Source organism: Pezoporus wallicus, unplaced genomic scaffold (assembly GCF_028554395.1).
Source record: "Pezoporus wallicus isolate ANWC-B61680 ecotype Strahan unplaced genomic scaffold, APGP_CSIRO_Pwel_v1 contig_6714, whole genome shotgun sequence".
Taxonomy (NCBI): Eukaryota; Metazoa; Chordata; class Aves; order Psittaciformes; family Psittacidae; genus Pezoporus; species Pezoporus wallicus.
In genome coordinates, this window is record NW_026637486.1 from 1,255,150 (window position 1) to 1,274,904 (window position 19,755).

Here is a 19,755-nt window from a genome sequence, read left to right on the forward strand (position 1 = left end):
CAGGAGCTTTGCTTATTATCAAACATTTCTGAGGTTTAAAGCCCAAAATTGTGGCTGTTTTGTTTCTGTATGCAGCAACTCTATTGTTATGATTTAACCTAAAGAACACCAAATTAAAATTGATTTACTAAATAGGTTAAGGATAGCGTACTTATTCAAGATTTCAACCCTATTTCATGCTTAGACAGGCAGATCTTAATTATACACCAAAGGATACAAATGCTATTAGCATGATAATAATTATTTAGAAGTCGTCCTCTTTAAAATAAAATTAAAGCACTATTGTCATTCGTGCGGCCACATTTTTCAAGAGAGTGACAGCTCCGCTAGTCCTAGATATGTTCAAAGAACATATACAATATTCAAAGCTGTGCAGCCGACATGTTATCAGGATAAGCTAGAGTAGGTACTGCCAGCAAGGCACTACACACTAATCATTATGTCCTAGCCACGGTACTACATGCAAATACAATCCTTTGGTGACATTTTGTCAAATATTTGGAGGTTTCTGTACTTATCACTTCTCCCTCTGCACTCATTAACATAGAGGCACCCAGCAACCCGAGGGGCGAAGGGTTTGTGCTTCGGGTCTTCAGGAGGAGAGCCACCATGGCAAATTAATGAAAGGGAAATGAAAGATAGAAGGATTTCCGAGCCGAACACACGTGAGTCGGAGGGCAGCAAATTGCACTTGGCGTTTGCAACCGGGTTTCCTCCTCACCCGATGCAGGGAAATGCAGAGCTTCAGCTCCAAGTGGTGTAAACACTACACCATATAGTACCCGGCACGTGACGTACTCGATAAATCAATTTATAGGTCCTGCGTTTTCCTAGCCCACGCTGCAGGTCAATACTCACTGTCAATGAGCCCACATTCTATCAGCTGGAGAAAATGTAAAACCGGCTCAGGACTAAACAGTTGGCGACCGTACAAGCGATGCATTTCTCCACATTGATTTGCCAGAAGTGTTTTCTGTTGTCTTGTTGCTCTAGGGCTGGCATTTTTAATTATTTCTGAGACAAATGGATCATTCATACCCAGGAAATCTGCAGGGCTTCTCGTCAAATTAATAAAATAATAATGAAAGTAGTCATTTTGGACTGCAAACTGTCAAAATACCTGAAAAGCTCTACAGTAATCTACATGCTTAAGCAAAGTAAAAACGCTTCCCCGTGTTCTTTTAAATCTTAAGTCCCGTGACACAAAATAGATTGTATAGTGTCCATTGTACACAATGACACCTACTGTGACAAAACCGACTATGTTTAATGACCTTTTTAAATCTTAGACCTAGAGTCCATAAAAGCATTGTAATTCAGTTGTAAAACACACTTTAATAATCAAAATGCAGCTGTTAAAATAGCATTGCTCATAATTCTAACTTCAGGCAATTTTTTTTGTTGTTTTTTAATGCAGAAGAGCAGACCACAGTTTAAAATTCCTATGAGGTCACTATTGGCCATTACAGTGTTTTTTTGCAACTTAATAATAGATGTTTTAAAGTTTAAGTGCAGCCTCAGGCACTCATAAGCATTTATTACAAATCGCTGGTTGCCTCCCTTATGCAGAGAGGAATAACATTTACATACAGTAGCACAGATTAATAAGATAAAAAATCTGAAGAAGCCGTCAGTCAGGGAGTGGAACTGGTGCTAATAAAGCCCACTCTATTCTTCGGAAATATCAAGCCGTCTGTTCCAATATTTTGCCATTCCCCATGAGGTATACAAATCCAAATCAGATAAGACTCAAGCAATGCCAAAGACATGCTGCTCTGCTCTCCAGTGGCATCCAGCTGAATCTTTTATTTATCTTCAGAGCAATTGTACATTCTCCTGTACTAAAGAGCGAAATAAACCCAACATCCCTCATCGGAAAGTTCCATAAAAAGGGGCCCGCTCCTTCCTTGTTTGCTAAACCTTGATTAGTAACTACAACGCAGCGCAAAGTGTGTGCTCTAGGAAGTATAGCTAAGAGCAGGCGTGGGACCGCTGTCGTAAAGGCTAGTGAAAAAGCACTACGTCTTGCTGTACTTTACCCTGATGCTCACATGAAACAGAGCACGGAGGAAATCAGATTGCTTAAGCAAAGGAAAACCAAGTAGTCTTACACTTCCCTGCTTTCTATTCGAAAGGCAGCCGGGCTGCCAAGGACATTAGGCGAGGGAAAGCACAATTCTTGTAAACCAGCACACACAATGTGGCATTATGATTAAACTGCAAAGGTACTTGTTCTAACAAATCACTTTGTAAATCAAATAAACTACGGCATAAAAAAAGAACATAAAATCATTTCTGCACCCTTGTAATGCCAATAATTTTAAAAGTACGGCATTAAGAACAGGAAGTCAGGAGGAGACCAATCCGTAATTTTTAGAGAGATTTCTCCCATGGATAAAGCACATTTATTTACACGAGTATTTGTCTGATTCTCCTCCTGAGCAGGGCTGCGCATTGAAGACAAGGGGGGGAAAAAAAAGAGCTATGGTTTCCGTCTCATTTTTCTTCAGGAACACTGTCATATTAACATTGAATAATTACTAAAAATTGAAATACACTGGTGTAATATTACCTTTTGCCAAATTGCATTAATCAAAAAGTGAGCCCACTGCAATCAAGTAATTAAGCGCAGAAAAACCTCCATGTATTTGCATAGCATCTCTACCCAGGATTGTTTGCTGCACCGCAGTGGCTTTAATTCCTGCATGGGGAAGGGGGGGGAATTGTGTTGTTTTGGTTTAGTTGCAGAGATGCCAAGCTAAAAGGTGGGTAAATAGGAGTAAAACACACCGAGTAGTGAAAGAGAAGTGGCCAGGAGTGGGCAGGGGATGAGAGCCACCTTGCTTACTCCGAGTATGCACACAATCAAATAAATCCTGCTTGACCTCCTCAGGAAAGCAGACCATTGTTCACCAGGAGAAGTAGTAAACACGGCTGCTTAATTACACACCAGCAGCACTCTGCTACGTCGGGCTTGTGACATGAAAATAAGGAGTTTCTTGTGCTGGTGGGTTTCTTTCAGGGGATAAAAAAAAAGCATTTGTATACATAGTAAAAGATCATTTCAGGTATATATTAAACTGGGTAAAGTCAGAAAGAGCTCCTTTGTATAATGTCACAAAGCAACCTTTAATGCTAATAGAATAACTGCACACACAATTATTTTTATAGCCTTTTGTCTCCCAAGTTTATTTTAGAGGTGAGCAAAGGTTTCTTTCCCAGAGCAGCGCCCAAACTTGTAGAATCGCCGTGCCAAAAAAATACCATTCCTGAGGAAGATGGATTTTATCAAAAGAAGAGACTTTTGGCTGATTTTCCTGTTGTTGTTTGTCAGAACGGTGCCTGCAAAGCGTGGTTTCTTCCCCCAGCCTAGCCCAGGCTAGCTGTGAATAGTGCCCATTTTGAGATTAGGAGATTAGGTTATTCATCACTTGAGATGCTCCCTGCTGTGCTGCTACTATCAGAGCGCAGCCAAATCAAAACATCTCTGGAAGGCATTTCAGAATAATTGAATGCATCATAATTTCCCTATTAATACATATCTCATATTACAGATTATGCATGAAATGTTCACATTATCTGTTACTTTTTGTTAACGTCTTGCTCCTTGCCAGTAAATTTAATACACAGAGTGAATCAGCATGCCATGATGAAGGGATAGGTTACTGATAGCCATTTTTTCAGGATTCAGTAGAAAATTAAAGTAAATCGATCATTTTATAGCCCCACTGGAATGTCTATAAGGGCATGTTGCTAAGCAAATGGTAATTTAAATGTACTGTGTAATTTTTCTAAGCAATTTACTGAAAGCAGATTTTATTTCTCACTTACTTAATATCAGATGCTCTTTATCTGTTAGTGCATGATGTATCAGTTATAGAAAAATTATTAATCTATGGATTAATCAAATGGCAAATACACAGTGATTTGACAGCCGGTTGTATACATATAAGGATGTCTTAATTCACATGAATTACAGTAATATCACTTGCTATTATCTTAGGAGACACAGGATGATTAAATTACATACATAAAAACCACAGTAAGTTCCAGGTAAGTCAGCATCAACGCTAACGAAGCAGCAATCCAGCTGTCTGTTACCTTTCACAGGAAAATAGGAACACTTTGCATTGTTATTTTATTTTTGTAGCAGGAATAGATCTACTCTGTTAAAAGTTAGGTAGGAACTGCAAATCCAGCCCCTTTAGGGCATCTATAGAATTCCCCAGAATCCAGTATGATATCACGAACACAAATATTGGGATGGGCTTGAAAATAAAGCACGATCGTTTCAAGGCGCTTCCTGACCAGCTGGGTGGGAGCTGTGCCCAGTTTAGATATTCAGGGCACATATAGTGCTTTTAACAAAGAATATTCAACATACACCTCAGGTAACTCCGAGCCCTTCTGTAGGCAAAATGCCAGTTGGCTTTCAGTGCAAGTTGTGCCGCAAAGGCAGAAGGGGCAGGGTCATCAGAGGATTTTTACTTTAAGAATGATTCCAAGTATGTGAATAGCTTAAAAAACAAATAAGGCCATAGAAACCATAGAAAATAATCTCGGTCTTCCCCCCGCCCCGGAAACTCTGAAATGTGCTTGATGACAACCTTCATTTTTATGAAACACAAAGAAGTCTCCATTTATCCTTCAGGTTCCTTACAATGAATGTAGGGTCCTCCTACTGCTGATGCACCAAATGTATTATTGTCATTAATGAAAAAGTTAATGGGCCATTTTCTTATATATCAATTTACATTTCACAATTTGAGTATACAAATGATATGTACAGCAGAGAGCTGATTATTTTTGCTCAAGGAAATAGTTTTAATGTGTTTTATGGACATCAAATGTTGTGAATAATGATGCATCCACAGAATGCAAATAGGATGACAGTTCTTGTGCTGTGATCAACAGTCCTTGGATAAAAGGTCTGCAGTGACAATAATATTCTGTGGAGGGTCTGAACAGTAAAAAATGGGAAACAAGAGGATACTGTGATGTTCAAAATGTACACCAGGAGATAGATTTGAAATCGTCACTAACGTCGTTATTTCACAAGTACAGTGTAATGGCAATTTCCAAGTGAAATATACTCCAAAATCCCATTTTATGCTGTGGTGTTTCACAGCAAATGGATTGTGGAGCCTTTTTTAATAGCTTTTTTTCTCTTCCTCAGGTTGCAACTTTTGTTTTTAACCAAATATGCTTATCCAGTGCGTGCCCTGCGTTACAGGAGGCCAGCAAAAATTTATTAGTAGCATCTCCCAGACGGATTACACTGTTAATCGTACACGACAGGCTGCATAGGTAGGAGTGACCACACCACACTGCCCCACGTCGTGGCACGTGGAGCGGGGCACCATCCCTTGAAAGAGCCAGGGTGGCCCCAATACCATCTCTGTGAAAGGCTGCTTTTCCTAGATGAAGAATTCCACTAATTCCCAACAGGAGGACACAAAGGGGACTGTTTGCATTTGTAAGATGAAGCGGTCGGCACATTTGGTACCTAAAATCACACTGATTCAAATGCCTGCAGCATTGTCTAGGAGTGGAAAGCATGAGAGCAGCTCTGAGTAGCAGGAGAGCTGACGTACACCCCAGTTATGTGTGCCACAATTCCCTACCACACTCCTGAGGAATATTTCATACCACGTATTAGAAAGATACTTGAAAAAGAAGCTCCAAGGTACATGATGCGACCAAACTAAAGCGTTAAAGTGCTTCCTTCCACAGCACTGCACTGATTTGCACCAGGACATGTTTGTAGATTGTTACCAGACCTGCACACTGCTTTCTAGTTTCTCACTTGGGCTATAAAAAGGGGTGCAATTATTGCAGTGTTTAAATTACTGCTTATGCTGGAGCAATCCCTGTTAAAATGCAACATGGGATTTCTCTTTCTTTTCCCCCCAAATCCAATGCTGATAAACAAACTCTGCTGTGCCAGCACTCCGCAGGTAGTTTCAGATTTCAAGATATACTACAGTTTCAGTGGCCTGTGTAAATCAACCCGAACCCATGCTATTAGAAACAGTCACCCACCAGATATGCGGTTCATAAGGGGCTGGAGGGGGGAACTAAGAACAGATGTTGTGGTGTGGTTCACCTTTGCTGTGTGCAGTGCCCCAGAACCGCTGGCTATGTCAGCTGCAGGAGAAAGAGAGCCTGAAGGCTCACAGAGAGTTTTTAAAAGGCATTTTGAAAGGCAGAAAGCAAAACTGGGCTGTGAGCGTAGCCAAAGCAGCACGCTGCTCCTCTCAAGGCTCAGATGTTGCCAACAGACAACTCTATGCCACATGCTAACAAGTACACAATAGTCTGGTGAAACCTCTGCCAAAATACTTTCCTTAGGCTCCCTGAACTCAGGTGTTGCACCTGAGCACCGTTAGGAGGAAAGAAAATATAGTTATTGGGTGTTCATTGCTGTGTGCCTGAATTAGAAACAAGGTGATAACGAGAGCTGTGCATGAGCTGAAATATTGTGTATAGATACAGACACAAGAGTGGGCTTGGGAAACCTCCAGGAAACTACAGTGGGCAACTTCCAACACATCTTCTCCACTTCGCAGAACAAAAGCCCATGACACGGAAAGGCACCAGAGCTCTGCCTCGCAATCAGAATCGTGCACAAATACAAGCTGATGTGATTCAATTGATACAAACTGCAATGGCAGATCCAGGACCTTGCCCTCTAGTACCACCTGAGGGTCCTTCTCAGGAAGGAAACAGGACTGATTCTCCTTCAGGCATACCCCAATTACCTCTTATGCTGGACCACGGGTGCAGAGTTTGCTTTCACGTAGGCAGGAGGACAGCAAAGCCTGTTGGCCATCTCTGATGCTCTCTTTACAACCAGATTTAGGCAGGATACATTTGCCACTACTCATCTTTGTGTTTAGGAGACCAGTGCCAATTATTCCATATTTCTAACAGTGCAATTCAGACGAAGTCTATCTGGTCACATCAACAACAAAAAAAAACATCCCATTCTTTAGGCTAGCACTGAGTAATCTGATTAAGCATGAAGCAAACTATCAGCATTTTGGATCCCACAGAATCTCTTCACAAACACTCAGTTTCTGATGTTAACCATTATGCTGAATCTCTATAATATTTTAGCAGCTTTACACACAAAACACAATCCTGGAAGCGTTTTAACTATACTTTCAGCTGATCTTCTCTACCAAGCCAGTATTACATGAAGTGACAATTCAGTGCCATCACCCTGCTCCTTAAATTAGCATATCTCATTTCTTCCAAACCTCCTTCCAAGGAAACAAAGCTCCTGATCAGAGAGGCAAAGGGGCTCATCTGTACAGCACTAACTCACCCTACAGCAACTGCCACCAAGAAAGAGAAGGGCAGCTGTCTGCTTTGAGCTCAAGCTGGTTGTTGTAACACACCTACACCGGTCCCATCTCCAGGCTGAGAGGGAGATGCTCACAGTCAGAGCCTCTCTGAGGTGAAAAGAACACGGAGGTTTCACCCCACTCACAGAGCTCTGGGCACAGCACTAACGTAATGCAGCCAGGGCAGCGAGAACAAAACAGGCATAGGAAAAACACAGGGAAGAAAAGAAACATCCCCCCAAAGTAATGCAAGTTAATAAAACAAAACCATAATTCTCCTGAACATGACAGGCACAATCTTGGGTTTTTTTTTCTTTTAAGTTAGTAATCCATCCTGAAAAACAGAACAAAATATAACAAATAAATTGTCACGGCTGCACACTGGTGCATTTTGTAACAACACAGAACCCTCCACTGGCAAAAAAAAACACTTGGAATTTGTAATCAAGAGTAAGATTTACAGTATTTTAGGATACATGCATTGAAATGCAACTTCCCTGAATAACACTAATAATTCTCTTTGTTATCATTCTGTATCAAACTGTAACCTTTGTCAAGGAAGCTGAGAAAACAAGAAAATCTGATAAATGCCTTCATCCAAACAGAAGAGGTTTCTGGCTTTAACTTCAGATTGATAGCTGATATTGATTGCATTCTGCTCCTAATCACAAAAACATACATCTCATAGATTACAAATACACATTCTGGATGGACCTATTTCCTCTAAAGACATTAAGAGGATGTTTTCTTTTAAGTATATGGTAAAGTGTGTTGATGAACAAGGATAAATACTGGTTTGCCTGTGTCAAAATGAATGCCTAAATGTTGGTTTATTGACTGCAGGTCACCTTTATGCTTACAAAAATACAAAGAGCATATATTTATTTTCATTTATCCATCTCTTATTCTTTATTAGTCACTTCCTAAACAAAAGCACAGCATTTTTGGTAATAAGGAAAAAATACCACTCTAGATCGAAACTAGTAAGGACAGCATCAGCCTAAATAACAGGCAGCATTTTGTCTAACATTTTTTGGCAGGCAAAAACATTCTGAGCATAATCTTTCTTGTACTTTACACTACAACTATCTTCCATCCTGAGGTGGAAAGAGGGGATTCAAGTTAATGAAGATAAACTTGTTATTTTAAAAGGCCAAGATTAAAGATCATGCAAACAGCAGCTTTGATTTTGGTATCTGTATTCTAGGAACTCACTACTGGAAGTGAGCGAGCTGGCCCGAGGTTTACCTGTTAGCCAAAACTCCAGCCTGATCTGCTGACAAGGCTGAGAAACCAATGACAACACCAAAGCATCCTGCAATTCCTGTGCTTTAATAATCAAGAGACGCTCCTTGAAGCTTTAAGTCTAATAAGTCAATGGCTGAGGTGTACCAAGGTGTACTCCGGCTGTGCAGCACACCTAATTTACTATAACCTGCCTCCCCATCCAAAGTCATCCGATTGAAGGCTTTGCTGGTGGAGGTGACTGGGAAGTGACAGCCTCTTCTGAGGAGCTCTATGCAATCTCACCGGAGGTGCTGGCTCACCACCATTGCCTCTCGAGAAGCCTTAAGAGATGTGCTTCCCCGGAGCAGCACTAGTGTGTACCGACACCCTGCTTCATCTCCACACGTGTGGAAAAGGAGCAGGAATTTCTGAACAATGTATTTACTTAATTATGCCAGTGGGTATCGTTTTCACATTTTGCTTTTTTGTGGCAATCATCTCCTTCATTTTAAAGGTGTAAAAACTGAACCTCGCGGAGGTTAAACGGCTTGTCAAGAATTACTGTAATCCTGATTCTGACACTAACTAGCTGTGCCAATTTGGATTTGTCACTTCATTTCTCCAAGCCGCTCCTTCCCCGTTTGTAATGTCACTTCCAAACTTTATTTAGTGGCAAAGTGCTAATGTAAGTGCAAAGTATTACTAATCCTGTGCGCGGCAGACACTGGGATGTAATTCAAGATCTTCTGGCTCCCAGTCCTGTGCTTAACTCTCTCGATCTTGAGATTGCTGAGGTCTGGCTTCCCTCTTGCCTTTTTTTTAACGCGTGCAATTTCAGACAAAGGACTGGGGGGTTCGATTGTGAACCTTGTTGGGAAAAATATTCCTGCCAATTTTCCTTCTGGATTCTCACTGAACAAGAAAAGAACAACAACTTTTCAACTAGAGAAAGAGAACACTGAAATGTTTTGGCCAGTCCTGTTCATTAGTATTCTGCATAATTGGCAGTAGGAGTACATAAATATAGACAGAAAGACAGAGAAAACCTAAATGGGAATTAAAGGCTGCTGTTTTAATTGGGCTGGAAGGGGGAAAAGGAGGAAGAGATGACCTGCAGCTCTGTTGTTTATTAAAGCGATCGTCTTCCTGCCTTAGCTGAAAATTAGGGTGCAACCTCCTTGCAGATTGTCACTTTTCCACTCATCTCACAGGAAGCCGCATGGATCTGCAAGCACCGAACAAAGTGGGGCACAGGGGTACCACCACAACCCAGGAACCGTTTGTTCCATGCAAGGTTATGGCCACTTTTAGCTAAGTTGTATTTGGGTGGTAAACATCTTCTGTCTCATGTTTTCCTCCTGCCCTCCAAGTAAACAACTTACCACACGGCACAAATGTGTGCAAATCTGGAAAGCTGTTTTGGTGCTGGAAGACAGGGACAGGGAGCAGAAGGAAGCCCCCACAGACCAAGGAGAAATGGTCAGTGACCTGATACACCACCTAGACACACACAAACCTGCAGGCTGGATGGGATCCACCCCAGCGTGCTGAGGGAGCTGGTGGAAGTGCTCACTGAGTCGCTCTCCACCATCTACCAGCAGTCCTGGCTCACTGGGGAGGTCCCAGTTGACTGGAAGAGAGAAAATGTGATGCCCATCTACAAGAAGGGATGGAAGGAGGATGCAGGAAGCTCCAGCCCTGTCCTCCTGACCTCGGAGCTGGGGAAGGCCACGGAGCAGATCAGCTTTGAATCTCTGATAAAGGAAGCATCTGACAAGGACTGATTCCCCACACTTTCATTATAAACGGTTGCAAGTGGACAATAAACACATGATGCAACACATTATTCCCTTTTGATCTGACTTTTATTAGCAGTTCATTTGATTCTCCTTGCTTCAAGTGTGTATCTTTCTTGAGCATTGCTTTCTTTGTATTTACTGTGGAAGGTACCTACATGCTTTAGCACAGAGCTATGAAAAGATGAGCTCTGACAAAGGAGACCACAAAGTTCTTTATGGCTTACAACTCTTGTCATTTTTTTCTTCCCTGCCCTTTAGCAGTTAGTTTAACAGAAGAAGAAACAGAACAAAGAAACAACCATCAGTTTGTTATTGGCCATCAGAGCTGCGATTTGTTTCGTTAGTTAAGCAGCCAGTATTGATTTCTAGGGCAAAGGCACGTTGCATAAATCTGCCATTTTCAGTACAGGAACGAGAGAGTGTGTTTGACCCATTGTTTTGTCCTGTAAGAGGCAGTACACTGCATTTCAAATCCACACGGTCTTCTACACTGCAGTGAGTTTAATACAGCCATGCTCGGGTTGGTCAGACATGCTGAAGCAACTCATGGGGTACATGGGCAGCTTGCTTAAATAGCTGTAGCTCCCATGGGCTTGGGGAAACACTGACCGATTTTCACAGCAGAGGATATGGCTCATTGTGTGCAACAGCAAAGGGCTCTGCCCTGGCTCCGTGCGAGCAAGTACAGGCAGGACGGTGGCGTGGGCTTTGGAAATGGGCTTGGAGTCTTTGGGGGATGCTGAGGCTCACACAGGAAAGGTTAGAACTGGGCACTTTCCTGTTTGTTTAACTTCACCAGCTTCTTTATACAAAATCCTATTTACTCTGCTGCTCTTCTGTGGCAAGAAGAGTAAATATTAGCTTAATGTAGAGAACCTAAGTAACACTGAATGGAAAACAAGAAAGTAGCAGGAGAGGAGGTAAGAAAATGTGCCTTTAACTCAGACTGAGTGCTTGAATTTGATGATTAATATTTTTTTCTTATTGTGCACTCGCATCCGGAAGTTCCAAGCAGGAATAGTGCTATTATCAGGCATTAAACAACCTCCTCATGAGAGACAGACAAAATGGGGGCTAAAAAGCATTAATACGGTGGCATTTTTACAGCTGCTTGCTCATTCTTAACCCAGGAATGGACAGATTGCATGCCTTGTCTGCTGCACCCACAACAGGACAAGGGGTGATAGGTTCAAACTGAAACAGGGGAAGTTCAAGTTGGATATAAGGAAGAAGTTCTTTACTGTGAGGGTGCTCAGGTGCTGGCACAGGGTGCCATGAGAAGCTGTGGCTGCCCCATCCCTGGTAGTGCTCAAGGCCAGCTTGGACACAGGGGCTTGGAGCAAGCTGCTCTAGTGGAAGGTGTCCCTGCCCGTGGCAGAGGTTGGAGCTGGAGGAGCTTTAAGGTCCCTTCCAACCCAAACCATGCCACAATTCTGTGACACCGATCCCCAGGTCCCCAGCCTGATGCCTTCCTCCCACATCAGCATTTATGGCACGTTCAGCTCCTATTTTGAGTGCTCCCCTCAGTGTTTATACCAGCACCCCACTGCCTTACTGCAAGCTATACAAGCTGTCACTCAGGTATGCAAGTGAGGACGTGACATCTCCAGTCTGTCTGTGGGGAGCAGGAAGGCATCCAGTTCCCTGCTGAGAGAGCCACTCCTCTTCTGGGACTGATGGGGAGAAGAGCAGGCCTGCAGTGGGGCTGTGTATTTTGTGAACTAAAGAGTTGAACCAATAAACCAGGGAGACTGGTTTCTGAAGCACCGTTACCTTGCTCTCCCGTGAGTTACCAGGGTTTCTTTTATTTCCAGCTGCCACCAAGCTTATTACAGACTAATACTTTATGGCAGTGGATTAAAGAGATGAGATTTCTTCGAGATACAGGAAAGCTAGAAGATGGGGGAAAGTGAAGGGAAAAGTTAGCGTCTCACTGGCAAGCGAGCCGGGATCATTAGTTGCGATAGCACAAAATGAAACCTGAGGCAGAAGTGAGAAGGCTGAACTCCACAAAAAGTAAAGCAATCACATAGTTGTCTTTATTTTGAGCTTCGGTGGGCCCAACCCAGCTACTGCATAAGCAGATGAAAGTGTCAGTAACTTCCACGCTTAAAGCACTTCCAGTGTTTTGATCTGCTCCCGGTACCTTACAGAAACAGAGGAGTCACTGCAGCAGGACTCAGAATCAGCATGACTTCTGCCCGTCTTAAACAACAGTGAAAAAAAGGGGGCTTTTAATTTAGGAGAAATGCCAGATTCCCTGTCATTCAAATCCGCATTGGTAAACCGCTTTCTAAGGCTTCTTTTTCCTTCCTGCTCAGAAACCTGCCACTTTTACATTTTCTCCTCTTCATTCCAGGAGTATCTGCCAATCATTCTGATCCTGCCAGCTCGCCTTTATTAATTGATTAACTACTGGAATAATCTACCAGCAGCTAACAGACTTCCATCCCCAAATCGTTACTCTGAGAAATAAATACATTTATTAACTGTTTCAGCTGAAACCTCAAATTCCTGTGCCCTGACCAAAATAACGCTGGTGCCTGTAAAGAGCGCAAAGTGCTGCTGAATACAGTATTCCCAGGAATTTGTTGGGTTTTTGTTTTGTTATTTCATATTCTTTTTTACGGAATTCATGGAATGCAGCATTTATTACATTAAATGTGTAGGTGAGGAGGACCTGAAACAATGTAAGGGACTCCTCATCAGGGACTGCAGTGATGGGAGAAGGGGTGATGGGGTCAAATGGAAACAGGGGAGACTGAGATGAGCTCTTAGGCAGAAGCTCTTCCCTGTGAGGGTGCTGAGGTGCTGGCACAGGGTGCCCAGAGAAGCTGTGGCTGCCCCATCCCTGGCAGTGTTCAAGGCCAGGTTGGACACAGGGGCTTGGAGCAAGCTGCTCTAGTGGAAGGTGTCCCTGCCCGTGGCAGGGGTTGGAGCTGGAGGAGCTTTAAGGTCCCTTCCAACACAAACCAGGCTGGGATTCTATTAATCTGATATTAGAGTTCAGTGCAATTTAGATGTCTATGGTCAAGAATAACCACAGGAATGTTACATGGACAACTGCAAGCCCCATGTCCCATGCCTTCTCTCCCCTGATGCTGCTTCCCTATAGAGTCCTCGCACTATCTGTACACAATACACTTCCATTTTACCCAACTACTTACTAGGTCTCCCTGAGCCCAAAGCTTGTACAGGGCTGAATCTGACTGTGTTTAACCTTTTCTGATGAGTTCAGTGCAAAGAAAAGACCTGTGACTTCTTCATGAACTCACAGAACAGCCCAGGTTGGAAGCAACCTCAAAAGATCATTTGGTTCAATGTTTCCTGCAGTCAAAACCACTGCTGTAACTCCTCTCTTTAGTAATAACCTTTACCATGGAGTGGAGGGGGAGAGAGAAGAAAATCTACATTCCATGCTCTTCTCAACGTGAGGAGGTTCAAAGCTACGGGGCAGCCTTGGCCACTGGCATGGAGGCAGTGACACCTTCCAGAGAGTACAATAAGAAACCTTCTTCCCTAGCCCGGCAAATAAGGATGCTGCTGAAGGCAACCAGTAGACTAATTCCTCATCTCAGCAAGACATACACGCTGTACCCAATGCCTCTCAAAATGAAAAAGGCATTAACACCTCATCCCCTTCCTTTGCTGAAGGCCTATTCCTACATTACCCTCAGATTTGCACCAACACAACTACACTGCACTCTCAGCAAACACTGATATTTTGACATTAAGCCCCAAACTCAGGAAGTTTCCTGGGTTTTAAATAGCAGTGGAATGCAAGGGAACATTCTACAGCATGGTCGTGTTAAATAGGAAGACCTAATGACAGAGGATAGTCAATGCTCAGCGAGGTCAGGTGAACCACTATTTATTTAATGACGCTGAAATTACTAACTATTCATTTTACAGAACATCATCCCAATCCTCACTGATGTAAAAGCCAGACAGAAACATTCCAAAGCCAGTTTGGGATTTACTATTTTTTTTTCTAAACTAGATATATTCCATGTTTCTCCCAGCTCTGATGCTTACTTTGCAAGATAAAAGTTCACTTTAGATCCACATAAATCAAAATAACCAAGATCCTCTTAGGAAGCAAAACACAGAATTCCTTAATACACAGAACAATGTTTAAGCAGTACAGAGTAAGCAAATCCACACGTGGGAGCAGCTGAAGTTAAGTCTAAATATATATGCTTCATTTGAAAATGGTACTTTTAAAGGAGCTCAGTGGTTTCACTGACTGAACAGGCAGCACAGGGAGTCTAAAGCACTCCAGGGATTTCCGATGAATCCCACTGTGGTTTCTCAAGTGGGGAATCATAACCTTAAAAGCAGTGAATCTCGAGGCCTCGACTTGCTGAGCAATGAGGTACATCTTTGGATGAAGTATCTCATGTAGGAAGGGAAAAAAATCCATGTGGAGAACTCCAAGTAGTGCTGCAAGATTCCTGCAGAGCCAGGGCAGGCCCACAACAGGACCAGATCCAGGCTGTCTGCTAGCACCTCGTCCATACAAGAATGCAGTGTCCTAAGGCAAGTATAAGGAATGCTGCTGTATTACTCAAATGCTACTATGTGAAAAGTAACGCAATCCTGTCAGCAGAGTAGCTGGAAAGAAAATGTTGGGAAATGTAGGTTTGAGAAGTTTCCCTCACACTAAAATGAAGTGTGGTTGCGGATAGTCCTCGGGCACCGGTGGGATGCTCCGGTACTTTTCTCTTGGAAAGCAAATTCTCCTTTCACTTTTCCTATGGTTCAGTTTAAGTGGAACATATTTAGAAATGCTGCTCTACAAAAATCAGATTTCTGCTCAATAAATACAGTTTGAAATATTATCAGTGCTTTATATAAAACTGCAGTTGGATAGAACTGTGTGAGTTGGTAAATGACCAGTTTCATGTACAGTACGATGAGCTGGCTGGACACCCCCATCAGACCAAAGCCTCCATGACATGGGGCAATGCCATGGCATGGATGGGGTGGGATGCGGGCAGCAACTGTCCTCCAGTGGCTACCTGAAGCCGGAGAAGGGCTGCTGAGTTCCCTCAGTGAATCCTCCTGCTCATCTGTTTATAACAGAGGGCAAAGTTGTAGCAATCTTTGTAATATACATAAAGGGAGCGACAAGAAACCTGGAGAGGGGCTTTGGACAAGGGCCTGTAGGGACAGGCCAAGGGGAATGGCTTGAACCTGCCAGAGGGGAGACTGAGATGAGCTCTTAGGCAGAAGCTCTTCCCTGTGAGGGTGCTGAGGCGCTGGCACAGGGTGCCCAGAGAAGCTGTGGCTGCCCCATCCCTGGCAGTGTTCAAGGCCAGGTTGGACACAGGGGCTTGGAGCAAGCTGCTCTAGTGGAAGGGGTCCCTGCCCGTGGCAGGGGTTGGAGCTGGAGGAGCTTTAAGGTCCCTTCCACACCAAACCACAACAGCATTCTATGATTCTGTGATATCATCGCTGAATTCTCATGGCAAACCCTGCACTGATTACACCCCTAGATTCTTGATGATCAGCCTGGATCACAGCGCAACTCTTACTTTGTGCTGCACAGGGAAAAATATTTGTCCTATTCATGCCTCTATGCAGCTTATATATTCAACTGTGACTTACAGAGAAAACACAGAGATGGGAAACAACAGCCCAAGAAACTAACTTTGCCTTAAAGCTGATTCTGCCTAAATTTTCTGCTAGCATTAATTATGTTTTTCAGTGGATTTTTTCCTATTTAAATCTTGTTTATAATTATATTTTATTTTTAATGAAAATCAGTAATGAAAAACATAAATTGTGTATCCTTTAATGATCAACACACTGACTAATTCCACTAATGCTGAGTAGCATGTGCTGAAATGATGGATTATCTTAAAATATAATTTTACTAGCTCTGCTATGTAATTTGTTAAGCATTTAGTAATAAGTATGTCTAATAAAATATGAAAAAAATATTTAGAAAATGAACCATAATTTTAATATAATTTTAATTAATGGGAGTGCAATTGCAGTGGTTTAAATTACATTCCCAGTGGTAAAAAGCCTTTCAAACCTAATTTGTAAGCCAAGATGGTGGCTTTAATGACTGGCAGCAAAGTTTCTTCAACAGATTTCATGGGGCATGATCCAAAGATAATAGGTTTTCAGCCCAATGACAATCCAATTACAATGCCAATCAAAGCCAACTTCATGCACTCTAATTATCAGATTTAGCTGTCAGTTCAAATACAAACATAACACTTTTATTTAAATAAAAATTTAATTTAGAAAAAAAGAAGACTTCATGTGTGATTTATTGAGATGGCGAGAGCAATCTAACTTATTTCTCCAGTAATATAATAAAATCAGTCTTGTATTAAAAATGTGAAAACTTTTCATTCTCCTGCATGTGCTAGGCTGTATTATGCAGGAGTTAATTTAAGCAAAAAAGCAGAACATAACATGGCAGCAGATATTTGCAGACTAGAAGTAGGTTAAATAGAGTAGCAAGGTTTCAACGAGACAAAACTCCAAGTGAATAAATGACAAAACCTAATTAGTTTTTTTACCAGTAATCAGGAGAAGCTATGTTAAGACCACAACCCATTTATGTAGGTCTACAGCATACATAATCTATTGCAGCTCTCCTCACTTCTCTGCCTCTGTGTGTAATGAGTGTGTAAAGGCAGAGCTTCTTATTAGATGCGGGTGCTTATCTGTACACACGCGGAAGAAATGTGGAAGTTATAAAAGCCACAAAAAATGTTATGTTAAAATAAATGTCACGTGCCAAACACAGGCATTTCCCAGCTGAAACAGCCCCATGGTACCGAGCAACTGCAACCTTGCTGTTATTCTAGCAAAACTTATTATTTATTAATTGACATAATTAGAAAGATCTCAATATAGGAAGGAGAAGGTAGTTCAGGACTCTCTATGCTATAATACGTTACAGCACAATTATCAACTCAAGCTTGGCTGAAACAGAGGTAATTGTCCTGTAACATATTTAATACACATAAAACCCTGTCTTCCCACAGCTAAAAGAAACAGGAGAAAAGAATTACAGAAGGTGCAATTATTGTCCCGTTCTTCCAGAATGTGAACTCATTTCCACTTGCCGTTTCCTGCCCCTGTTGTTATCAGCCCCTAAGTGTTTGGTAGCTTGCTGGTTACAGTGAGCACTCCATAGGTATTCGATCCTACAGGCTCTCATCTTCAGTGGATTCCAAAAAACTACATCCACTGCAGGTAACAGAAGGGATTCCTCTTTTAGGGCTGACAAAACCAAGAGATGACATGATGATAGGTGCTAAGAGCAGTAGCACTCCTGTTGACAACCCAAACATCTGCTATTAATTTCTACAGCTTTTAGTATATCCAAACACTGAAACTGAGTTAAAAGATTCTTGGTTTGCCTGTGCTCACCTTTCATATTAATCACTGACTTCTGCTATGCAGTATTCTTTATAATGAAACCCAAGCCATGCCAGCCTCACCTTCCTATTACTTGCCATCTAATTCCCCATGCATTTCATTCCTCACCCTCCCTCTCTCTCTCAGATGCCCATTACATCATTCTTTGCCCCTGCAAGGGACTCACCCTCATGACCACTATGTGAGTGCGAAGAAAAAGGATTTCAGGACCTGGAATAAATGGGAAGGAGAGGTACCACCTTTATATATAATTCTGAGATGATCATCAATCTGGAGATGGAGCTGCCAGAACCTTGAACTCGTCACCATTCCTCCTGATTTGGGGGTTCTAAATAGCCATATAGTCTTTGCATTTAAATCCATAATGTCTTCAGAGTTCAGCCAGCAAAGGAACACAAAATGAAGTGGCAGAGCTAAGCTCGGCGGGGTTACATTTAAAATGCTCTCTGGAGATAACCACCCAAAGGCAAGCTGCTTCCCCGTTCACTGGCCTCTCCTTCCCTCCTCTGTGCAGCCCTTCTGCTTCTGAGCACCTCTTACAGAAAGCACCTCCATGCGATGGGACGGGAGGACCCTGGATGCAATTTCAAGACCAACTCCTAGCTCAGAGACGTTAAGAACTTCACAGTGTCAAGGTCATGGCACTCCTCTGCTTCCCTCAAAGGGAAGGTAAGAACTCGGTTCTACCATTTACTGTAGCTGTTTCAACTTGTGGCATTACTATTTTTTGGCTAAAATATTGCTTCCTGCATATTTATTTATGTAATTTTGCAAGTTCAGAAAAGGAAGATAATAATGATCCATCTTTTGCACATGGAACACTAAATGAGCGCAAAGGAGCATATAAAATGCTCACCTCTCAGCAGCCCAGTCTGGGGCCGGCTTTAAGAGTCCCTAGATTTTGGCCACACTACTTGCCAGATGTAACAGTAAAATTTCCTGACTTAAATATTACAAGGACAAGAGCCATAATTTATCATCACTGTTACTACCACTATTTTCATTACAACTGCTACTTTTATTCTCTAACTCACTCAGGCATCAATAATTGGGAAGATGATTTGGAAAGCCTATTTAGCAATCTGCCCATGCTTACAGGCGGTGAATTTAGGAAGTCACTGAAAAGTTACAGAGATCTCTCAGTATCTACTGTTCAGGTTTGATCCGTGCTCCAAACATGCCTCTTTCGTCCAAACTCACCTGGCAACACAACATATAATAGATCATCAGTAGGGAGGTTAGGATATGATTTAAATGTGCCTGTGTCCACTGGCATTAATGGGATCTACAGAAATTGATATCAAATGGTGACTCGAGCTCATCAATTTTGTTTAGTATCCAGTTCAAACATTACCATTAACTGCGTTTTAGATTTGTCCTATTTTACACCAGGATGAATGAAAGCAAGCTTTAAAAGCAATAAGTAAATGATTTTATTTGTGTAAATTCTTCTGCATTCTCTAAGACTTCTTCCCTGTCACGTTACAGTTGAGATGAACGTTTTGGAAACCACAGCTAGCCAAATCCTAGAAGCTATTAAAAACGTTTTCCAAGGTAAAGCATCACGCCAAGAACAATAGTAACGCTCAGCATGGAGGAAGATATAAGGAAACACTGCAAAACATGCCAGAAAATTATTCAGCTAACCTTGATTAATGGAAATGTCTGTTCCCTCATACTGAATCTATACCAAGAACTGAAAGTTTGTTAGAATGCTGAATCAGAAACGTAAGCCTGGATGTTTGATGCCAGGCAAACAAAGCTAAAGGATTGTATTTTCTGAAGGTAAAAGCTGAGAAACTCCTTCTACGTGCATTTCATTGGCATTTTACCAGCTTGCAGGAAACAGCACAATTATGATTTCTTTTTATGGTTGATACACTCAGTCACCACATATGGAAAACAGATTTAACTGGTTAGCGCAGACTGTGGACTGGGATTCACCCTGTTCCAGTGGCCACAGTTAACCTGCA